An 8,786-nucleotide genomic window follows, 5' to 3' on the forward strand; every position below is an offset into this window, starting at 1 on the left:
TTCACCTTACAGGGTTGTTTTGAAGAACAAGCTTATATATAAAGCACTTAGAATGGTGCCTGGCACACAACAAACACATCAAAACACTAGCTATTATGTTTCTATTTCCGACAGAGGTTCATTCCCACAGGTATTATGGGCCTACCACGTGCCAAGCACTGTTCTAAATGCTTGACATAAACAATCCACCACCACCCTGGAACTTACCTTTTTAGTGGGGAGCAAAAAAATTTTTTCTGTAAAGGGCCATGTAGTGAATATTTTATGCTTAAGTAGGCTATATGGTCTCTGTCACAACTATTTCAATTCTGTGAATGGAGAGCAAGAGCAGCTACTGACAAGACGTAAACAAATTAGTGTGGCTATGTTCTAAGAAAACTTATTTATGGGCATAGAAGTTTGAATTTCATAACTGGTAAAACATATTCTTCCTTTGAATTTTTGTTCAACCATTAAAAAATGTCAAAACTATTCCTGGCTGTGGCTGTAACAAAAACAGGTGGTGGGCTGACTTTGCTGGCCTGTGGTTGCTACTTGCTAACTCCATTCTAGCAGGTTCTCAATCTGCAGTCCCTCAAAGAGATTCATAATTAAGAAGCAGTAAAATCCCAAATTCTTCAATATGAATGTATATTTTTGTGCACACGTACAGAAAAGAGTAAGGGGAATGAGAAGGTTCATAGCTTTCATCAAACTTCATAAGGGGTCTCTAACCATGAAGAAATTAAGAAATAGCTGGCTGGCGCCGCGGCTCAATAGGCTAATCTTCTGCCTGTGGTGCTGGCACACCGGGTTCTAGTCCCGGTCGGGGCGCTGGATTCTGTCCCGGTTGCCCCTCTTCCTGGCCAGCTCTCTGCTGTGGCCCGGGAGTGCAGTGGAGGATGGCCCAAGTGCTTGGACCCTGCACCCCATGGGAGACCAGGAGAAGCACCTGGCTCCTGCCTTCGGATCAGCACGGTGCACTGGCCGCAGTGCGCCAGCCGTGGCACCATTGAAGATTGAACCAACGGCAAAAGGAAGACCTTTCTCTCTGTCTCTCTCTCACTGTCCACTCTGCCTGTCAAAAAAAAAAAAAAAAAAAAAAAAAAAAAAATTAAGAAATAGCTCTGTTAAATTAATTTCAATAGCTACCTCATGTGTACTGAAACATCTTCACATCTGAATTTCTGCTCTGTTAGACATTTCTACCTTCAGACTCAGATGGATTAAATGTTAGGACTTGATTCCCACCTTCCAAATGAGGGAACTGGAATCAATTATGTCTAAAAGTCTCTCCAGCTCTATTTATCTGAAATTCATACTCCCCTACATCAGCTGCCTGGAACTCAACTTGACATCTTTACTAAGCAGAGTTACTCACATAAAACACAGAATTTCAGGGCTTCAGGGTACTGCAGGTTCTCATGAATTACTCTATCTCACCCTGAAAAACTGCTTGATCCCCATCTCATACAACATCTCCAAATTGCTTTCTTTCAGTTTAGAAAGTATAAGCATATATTCCAAAAATATAATGTGCATCTAATTATAGATTCTGTATATCATAAAATAATAAAAAATAACCTTTGAATGGGTGGCCTAAAAGTAAACTCTAATCACTTCAACTGCCTGTCTTTGTACCTTCAGACTGCAAATACTTATACCTATATAGCATATACTGTCTATAATTTCAAAAGTTTAATAAAAACCATCCTTGCTATCCAAGATCAGCCTTTCCACCTAACCACTGAGTCTCATTCCCTCTTACCTAAGGTCTTTCTCTTGCCATGACATCCAGCCCCACACTGTAACATCCCCACCTCTTCCCTCCAACTACCACCCATGTTTCCTTAACCCACTCAGCTCAAACATTTGGTCTATTGGTCTGCTCAAGAGGCTCTTACTAAATTTCAACTACTTGGTCCCCTGGTCAATTTTTAAACTTCATTTAACTCTTAGCAGTATTTTACATATCTTACCACTCCCTCCTCCTTGAAACATTTTCTTCCTTAGTATTCCAAATGTCACTCTCCTGGCTTTTCTGCTTTTATTACAGTTGGCTCCTCTTCTTACTGAGTGCTTCTAGTCATCTGCCCTCTTTTCCATTAACATTTTCTACTTGATGTCTTCCAGGCAACAGGTTTAAGTACCATCTATAAGGGGCTTGCGCTGGTAGCAGGTTAAGCCACCGGCTGCAGTGTTCGCATCCCATATGGGTGCCAGTTTGTGTCCTGGCTGCTCCGGTTCCAATCCAACTCCCTGCTAACATGCGTGGGAAAGCAGCAGAAGATGGCCCAAGTGCTTGGGTCCTTGTACCCACATGGGAGACCCCAGAAGAAGCTCCTGGCTTCAGCCTGTTCCAACTCCAGCCATTGTGGCCATTGTGGAGAATGAACCAGCAGATGGGAAGATCTCTGTCTCTCTCTAACTCTGCCTTCCTTTCAAAAAAATAAATAAATCTTTTAAAACAATATGAAAAATATATCATCTATAAAATGATTCTCAGATTATCTCCCTACTGATTTCCAGACTGCCAGTCATAGATACACTATTTGCCTAGTGCAAATGCTCTCAGCTATCTTAGTAGTTATCAAACTTAGTGGGTCCCACACAGAACTTCTGATTTCTCTCTCAGAAACTGATGCTTGAGGCTGCCATTGTGGCAAAGCAGGTAAAGCCCCTGCCTGAGAGGCTGGCATCCCATATGAGCTGCTCCACTTCCAATCCAGCTCCCCACTAATGTGACTGGGAAAGCAGTGGGAAGTGGCCCAAGTGGTTGGGGCCCTGCACCTACGTGGGAGACCTAGAAATAGCTCTTGGCTTCAGCCTGGCCCAGCCCTCACTATTGCGGCCATTTGGGGAATGAACCAGCAGATGGGAAATCTGACTTTCAAATAATTAAAATAACTCTTAAAAAAAAAAAAAAACTGATACTCCTTTCCCAGTCTTTCCAATTTCAGTAAATGATACTTCTTTTCACACAGATGCTCAAGCAAGACAGCTGATTATTCAAAAAAAATTTTTTTTGGTACCAGGGTGAATGCAAGGCCCATCTGATGCCAGGTCCAAATTACATTCCAAATCAGACTGGTTCTAACTTCCAACGCTCCACCTCTAGTTTAGGCTACCACATCTATAGCATCCTTACAAGTTGGTTTCCCCACTTTCCTCCTAGCTGCTCTTTCCCACCTAGCAACCAACCATCTAATGCATAAATCAGATGTCACTCCCTAGAATAAGGACTACAAATGCTTCATCTTATCTACTTCCTGTAACCACTTGGATCTTACCTCCCAGCACTCTTCTTTCACTGTGCTCCAGCCAGAATGGCCTTCTTAGGATTCCTTGAGTAGGTCGAGTTCACACCTAGTTCAAGGTTTCTCATCTGCAGTTTAAGCTAAAGTAATTCTTTTACATCATTCTTACCATTTAGCTCACCAGGCAAAACATCAACTCCTCAGAGAGGTCGTCCCTGACTACCCTATCAAAATTAGACACCCCCTTCCCAGTTACTCCAACCCCCGAGGTTGCTATATTTTCTTCACACTTATCGCTATGTAAAACTGCATTTTCTTACTCAGATATCTTCTCTTTCCTCAAGTTCCATGGTGGGAGGGCTACAATAGTGCCTGGCACATAACAAATGCTCAACAAATATTTATGGGGGGAGGGAGGGTTAAGCACTTGGCCTGGCAGTTAAAATGCCAGTTAGGACACTCATATCCCTATCAGTGACTGAGTTGGATGCTCCTCTGGGCATCCTGCTTCCCGCTAACATACTAGGAAGGTAGCAGTGAAGGCTCAAGTAACTGGGTTCCTGACACCCATGTGGGAGACCTGGGCTGAGTTCCTGGCTCCCACTTTCAGCTTGGCTCAGCCTCATCATTGTGGGCATTCGAGGAGTAAACCAGCATCCAGGAGCTCTGTCCTAATACTTAGAATAGAAAACTATCAGTTTTCTATTCACCAAGTCTTGATATTTCAGGCATCCCTGAATAAACTTATTTAACAATGGAAAAGCAAAGCATTTAGAAAAGCAGGTTAGCTGAAATACCTTAATGCATATGCATGTAAATTAAAGACTTTACTGATTATTTTCTGGTAATAAAAAAGCCAACTACCAAAAAACAAAACAAAACAAAACAAAAAACCCAAGACATGCATTTTTGAAGACTTAATTCCTACTTCAAAACTACTGCCTACCTACTGCCTACCCATATTACAACATTATTATCGTGTAACTGTCTCCAGCTTAAATATGTATGTACATGTATATGTGTTTTTTTAATAGGAGTTATCAGATAAACCTTACATTTAAAGAAAAAGAAGGTAATCATTTAAAAATTAAGAATCCCAAATCATTGGCAATAAACACAAACACCCCTGATGGCAGGAAGTAGGGCTGTTTCCTTGCCATTTTATCTGCCGGATGAATAAACTCAAATGGGAGCCGCGACGTTACAACAATACAAACGGTATTACCGTATATACGAGGTCAGAGATTTATCATTTTAGGCCACTTTACAAAAAATGAAAAAAAAAAAACCTATCTGGGGATCAGAAAGCAAACCTGGTAGTGTGAAAGGGAGATTTTTTAAAGACTAACAGATTTTAGCTGTCTTCTACAATGAAAGTAATGCACAGCAGAAATGCTAGCACCAAATGAGACACAAACTGCACAGCTAAGGCTACTAAAGAGATTCCAGTACTCTGAGAAATCAATGGGGTGTCTGACACAATCAGACATCTCCTTTGAGGCAAGATTGGGAGACTGATGCACAAAAGCCCCAGGACACCAATTCGAGCAAAGATTGCCCAACAAGTTGCCCAGGATGCAAACTTCTCCGGGTTCTGGGGGCTGAAAAGCGTGAATCTGAACTCACGTGAGAAAAGCAAAAAGGAAAAACGACAGGGTTGCCATGCTCCGAACACCACCCTCCCCGCGCTCAGCCCAGAGAACACCCAGTCTCACCGGCTGCCGCCCATCCTTCCACCTCTTTCCAAACCCACCCGGAGACGCCAGGACAGGTCCCATCGCCCTCGTCTCCCCTCCCCCAAACAGGAGTTGGAGAGGCCCGGAGAGGTCGAGAGCTTCCGTTCCTTCCCCGCCCAGATGGAAAAGGGTGGGGAGTGGGATTTCGAGCGCGCCCAGTACCAGCCTCGCTCGTCAGCCCGCGTGCCCGGAGCTCCGCTCCTACTCCAGCCCGAGACTCACTCAACAACCCCGCAGCCACCGCAGCCGCCGCAGCCAGGTCCCCGCGAACCGCCACAGCCCCTACTCAGGGCCGCCCCCCCACCCCCAGCGGCCTACCCCCGTGGGTTCCGGGGCAGTCTAAAGGATTACTTCCGTCAGGTCACAGCCGCGCTCTGCGACGCGCGGGAGATTAGTACCTGGTGGGTCTGTCGCCCACTTCCGTCCGGAGGAAGTGCGTAGCACTCCCTTTTTCCTTCTTCCCCAATAACAGGCGCTCGCGTAAGAGCCGTCACTGGCAAATCTCAACCAATCCGATTCTAGGGCTTCTGGATTCCCAGCATGCAGTGCCGACCTGCTCCAATTTCTGTTGGGACGGAATCCTCCAAGAGGCGCTCTGGAGGCCGAGGTAGCACTGCATTCTGGGATTTGTAGTTTCTCTGGGGTTGTGGTGAGGGGACGTCTGTCGATGGTTGACCCGAGGCAGCACTGCATCCTGGGGCTTGTAGTTTTTCGCGCTGCGTGTTAGAATTTTGAGGATGGTAAGAGGTTGTCCCTGCCTCGTGTTTGGGGGTACAGCCAGAGGTGGAAGACTGCAAAGGAAATATTACAATGTGAGAGTGTGCCTTCTCTGCTAACAAAGCCGTGCTCTTTAAGAGGCGGCATTAGCCCTTTGTGAAAAGTGGCGAGGCATGCTGAAGAGTATCTCCGCTGCCGGCGCGGTCCGCTGGCCTCATTTCCTCTCTTCCCGGTAGCGTTCAATGTTTACTGAAAGCTGACCACGCCCCCGCCGCCCCCCCCTGGGGGCCGCTCACCCCGCCCCCCGGCTGACGGCGCTCCGGGCTCTGCGCGCGCTCGCGGAAAGTCCGGGCTCCTGCCACCATTACTCAGTGCTGGGGCCAGCCTTGTGGTTCGGGGCCTGCCTCCGCCCTTCCCTACCCCCGCCCCCGCCTCCCTTTCTCGGGCCTTGCTTTCCTGTGGTTAGATAGGCAGGCACCTTTCCAGGAAGGCTGATGCTGCTAAATAAAGTTCGCCCTCGACTGTTTTCGGGGAGAGTGGCATGAAGAGAATGCTAGGGCCAAGACACCCTTGCAGGTTGCGCAATCCACACCGTTGTGCAATGATGTCCACAAAAGGAAAATAGATACAGACGATCCGTGTTCTGTAGGACTAATTAATGACTTTTGCCTGATAGGCTTTTTCTTAGTTGATGTGGTAGATAAAAGGCGTTGCTTTTTTAGAATTAGTTGCAAAAAAAAGGAGGGGGGGTTGGCTGGTCTACATTTTCAAAGCCTTTGCAAAAATCTTTTTTTTTTCCTTTCTGTATGGTAGTTTATTTAGTTTGGTAGGGGAGGAGGGGCGTTGGGGTGCAGAAGAGGAGGTTGTGGGACCATTTTCAATTTTCTCATTGTTACGGGTGAATGCTAGGGTTCTTGTCTTTGCGCAAGAAAGAATTCGGGCGTGAACAAAGAGTAGTGGAAAGTAAAATAGCAAGGTTTATTAGGGCAGGGCCATCCATAAGAACGGATGGGCACCTCTCCAGACAGAACCTGAGAGAGAGTGCCCAGTCGCTCAGACTGGGGGAGAGCGGGCTTACATGGTTGAGTGGAGAGAGTACACCCGGGCAGGCCAGGCGGGTGGCTCAGCAGAGAGGCAGAGGGCTGAGCGTGCAGTCTGGTTGAGGCAGGGGTGGGGGTGGAGTGGGGGGGTGGGGGTATTTAAGGGGATGGGTCTTTGGCTTCTCACATCTCCAAACAAAAGACTTCATGGATATAAATACTAAAAACTCCTGAGTTTTCCCCCTGAAGTTATCAGACAGGGGGAAGCCTGGCTGGCGTCTCCCCTGTTAGGAGAAGGATGGGCAAGACCCACTGGAGGATCAGGATCTGGAGTAGGATATTTGAAAGGCAGATATCAGGCAGAAGGGGCGGGGACCCCCACCTGGCAGGTTATCTGGTAGAAGGGGCAGGGCAGGATGCCAATACCGGGCTGCCCCTGAAACGGTATCGGGATGACTTTGAGATGCATATGCTGGACCTAAATGTTTCCTTAGGCCTTTGTCACATACACATAAGCTCATATCTGACTTCCTACCTAACACCATCAGTTATATCTTTAAATGGAACCTTTTAGATGGTATGCATGGGGAATGGAGGGTTATGTTTTTAAAACAACAGGATCATTCTTAAATCCCAGTAAAGTAGTTTATGGTCAACGGATGTCTTAAAATTGTTAGAATTGGAAAATCCATTTATCCATAAATAACAATCTCATGTAATCTTGTAGCACAGTTTTCAGAATATTATACCATTTAACTGTTTAGAAACTTGGAGAAGTAGCCGGCGCCGCGGCTCAATAGGCTAATCCTCCGCCTAGCGGCGCCGGCACACCGGGTTCTAGTCCCGGTCGGGGCGCCAGATTCTGTCCTGGTTGCCCCTCTTCCAGGCCAGCTCTCTGCTGTGGCCCAGGAGTGCAGTGGAGGATGGCCCAAGTCCTTGGGCCCTGCACCCCATGGGAGACCAGGAAAAGCACCTGGCTCCTGCCATCGGATCAGCGCGGTGCGCCGGCCGCGGCGGCCATTGGAGGGTGAACCAATGGCAAAGGAAGACCTTTCTCTCTGTCTCTCTCTCTCTCTCTCACTGTCCACTCTGCCTGTCAAAAAAAAAAAAAAAAAAAGAAACTTGGAGAAGTAAACCAAACAAATGAGATTTCATGTGCTTATAGTATCTGTAGGAAAAGATTTAGCTTGACAGAAGATGAAAAATCCCGGTTATCTCAAAACACTGAAGGAAAACATCCTTTATCTATAGGTCTATATATAGATCAGTAAGATGATGGATGATGGATGTTGTTTGTGGTATAAATGGCTCTAAACTGAAGAGCTTTAAAATGTAAATCGAAGATAAATTTAAGAACAAAGAAGTTGTTCTCAGCAATCACAGGTTGGATAGACTTAATTTTGCAGTGTGTTGGTTGTTTTTAGGAAGTCGCATACCATATGTGTGGGATTCCCCCAAGTAATTTACAACATACATTTTATGACTGGAAACTTTTTGTGCAACACTACAATAAACATTTTGATTAAAAAAAAAAAAAAAGCCAGTGCCAGCATTTAGTCTAGAGGTTAAGATGCCCACTCTGTCTCTCTGCTGCTCAAATAACACAATAAAAATTAAATTATTCATTAAAAAAAAAGTGTCTGGAGACTCCTCTCCCCCTTAAAGTGGGCAGTACCAGGAGTTGCCAAAGTGAGCGTGTTACACTATGAATTTGTTCCTCTTCTGTACAGATAACATACCAAATCATAGTTCTGAAATAGTGGCGGACGGAAGCGTCTCAGTTAAATGTTCGCTCTTACAGACTCGGCTGAATATGCATTCTAAAGCCATTTTAAGGACAAATCAATCACGTTTTCCTTGGGACTTCTGTAGTATTTTGTAAATTGGTATAGCTCAACTATACTACAATGTCTATTCGACCACATTTGTAGGTGTTTCCTCCATATATGAGGATGTTAGGGTCTTCCGTGCCAGTAACTAGAACGATTTCCTCAAAGGAAACAAGTTTCCAGGGCCTGGAAAATGACGTCCTCGATAACGAAGGATTTAATCCTGGC

The 8,786-nt window shown here is 45.7% G+C and overlaps 1 protein-coding gene across 15 annotated transcripts in view; it reads right to left on the reverse strand.

The window, feature by feature from the left end:
• The window catches only part of ELOC (elongin C), a 32,080-nt gene extending 26,169 nt beyond the window's left edge, over window positions 1-5,911 (reverse strand). Inside the window, exons 1-2 of one of the 15 annotated variants that reach the window (XM_070075232.1) lie at window positions 5,291-5,398; window positions 3,270-3,345 (exon numbers count right to left, since the gene is read on the reverse strand). The gene's annotated coding sequence lies outside the window, so the exon portion shown is untranslated. Of the gene's footprint in view, window positions 1-3,269; window positions 3,408-4,951 lie in introns of those variants that run through there. The other 14 variants (XM_070075230.1, XM_070075231.1, XM_070075229.1 and 11 more) reach the window with 14 other exon arrangements.
• Between the last annotated feature and the right edge of the window lie 2,875 nt (window positions 5,912-8,786).

This window comes from Oryctolagus cuniculus, chromosome 6, assembly GCF_964237555.1.
Source record: "Oryctolagus cuniculus chromosome 6, mOryCun1.1, whole genome shotgun sequence".
Classification (NCBI taxonomy): domain Eukaryota; kingdom Metazoa; phylum Chordata; class Mammalia; order Lagomorpha; family Leporidae; genus Oryctolagus; species Oryctolagus cuniculus.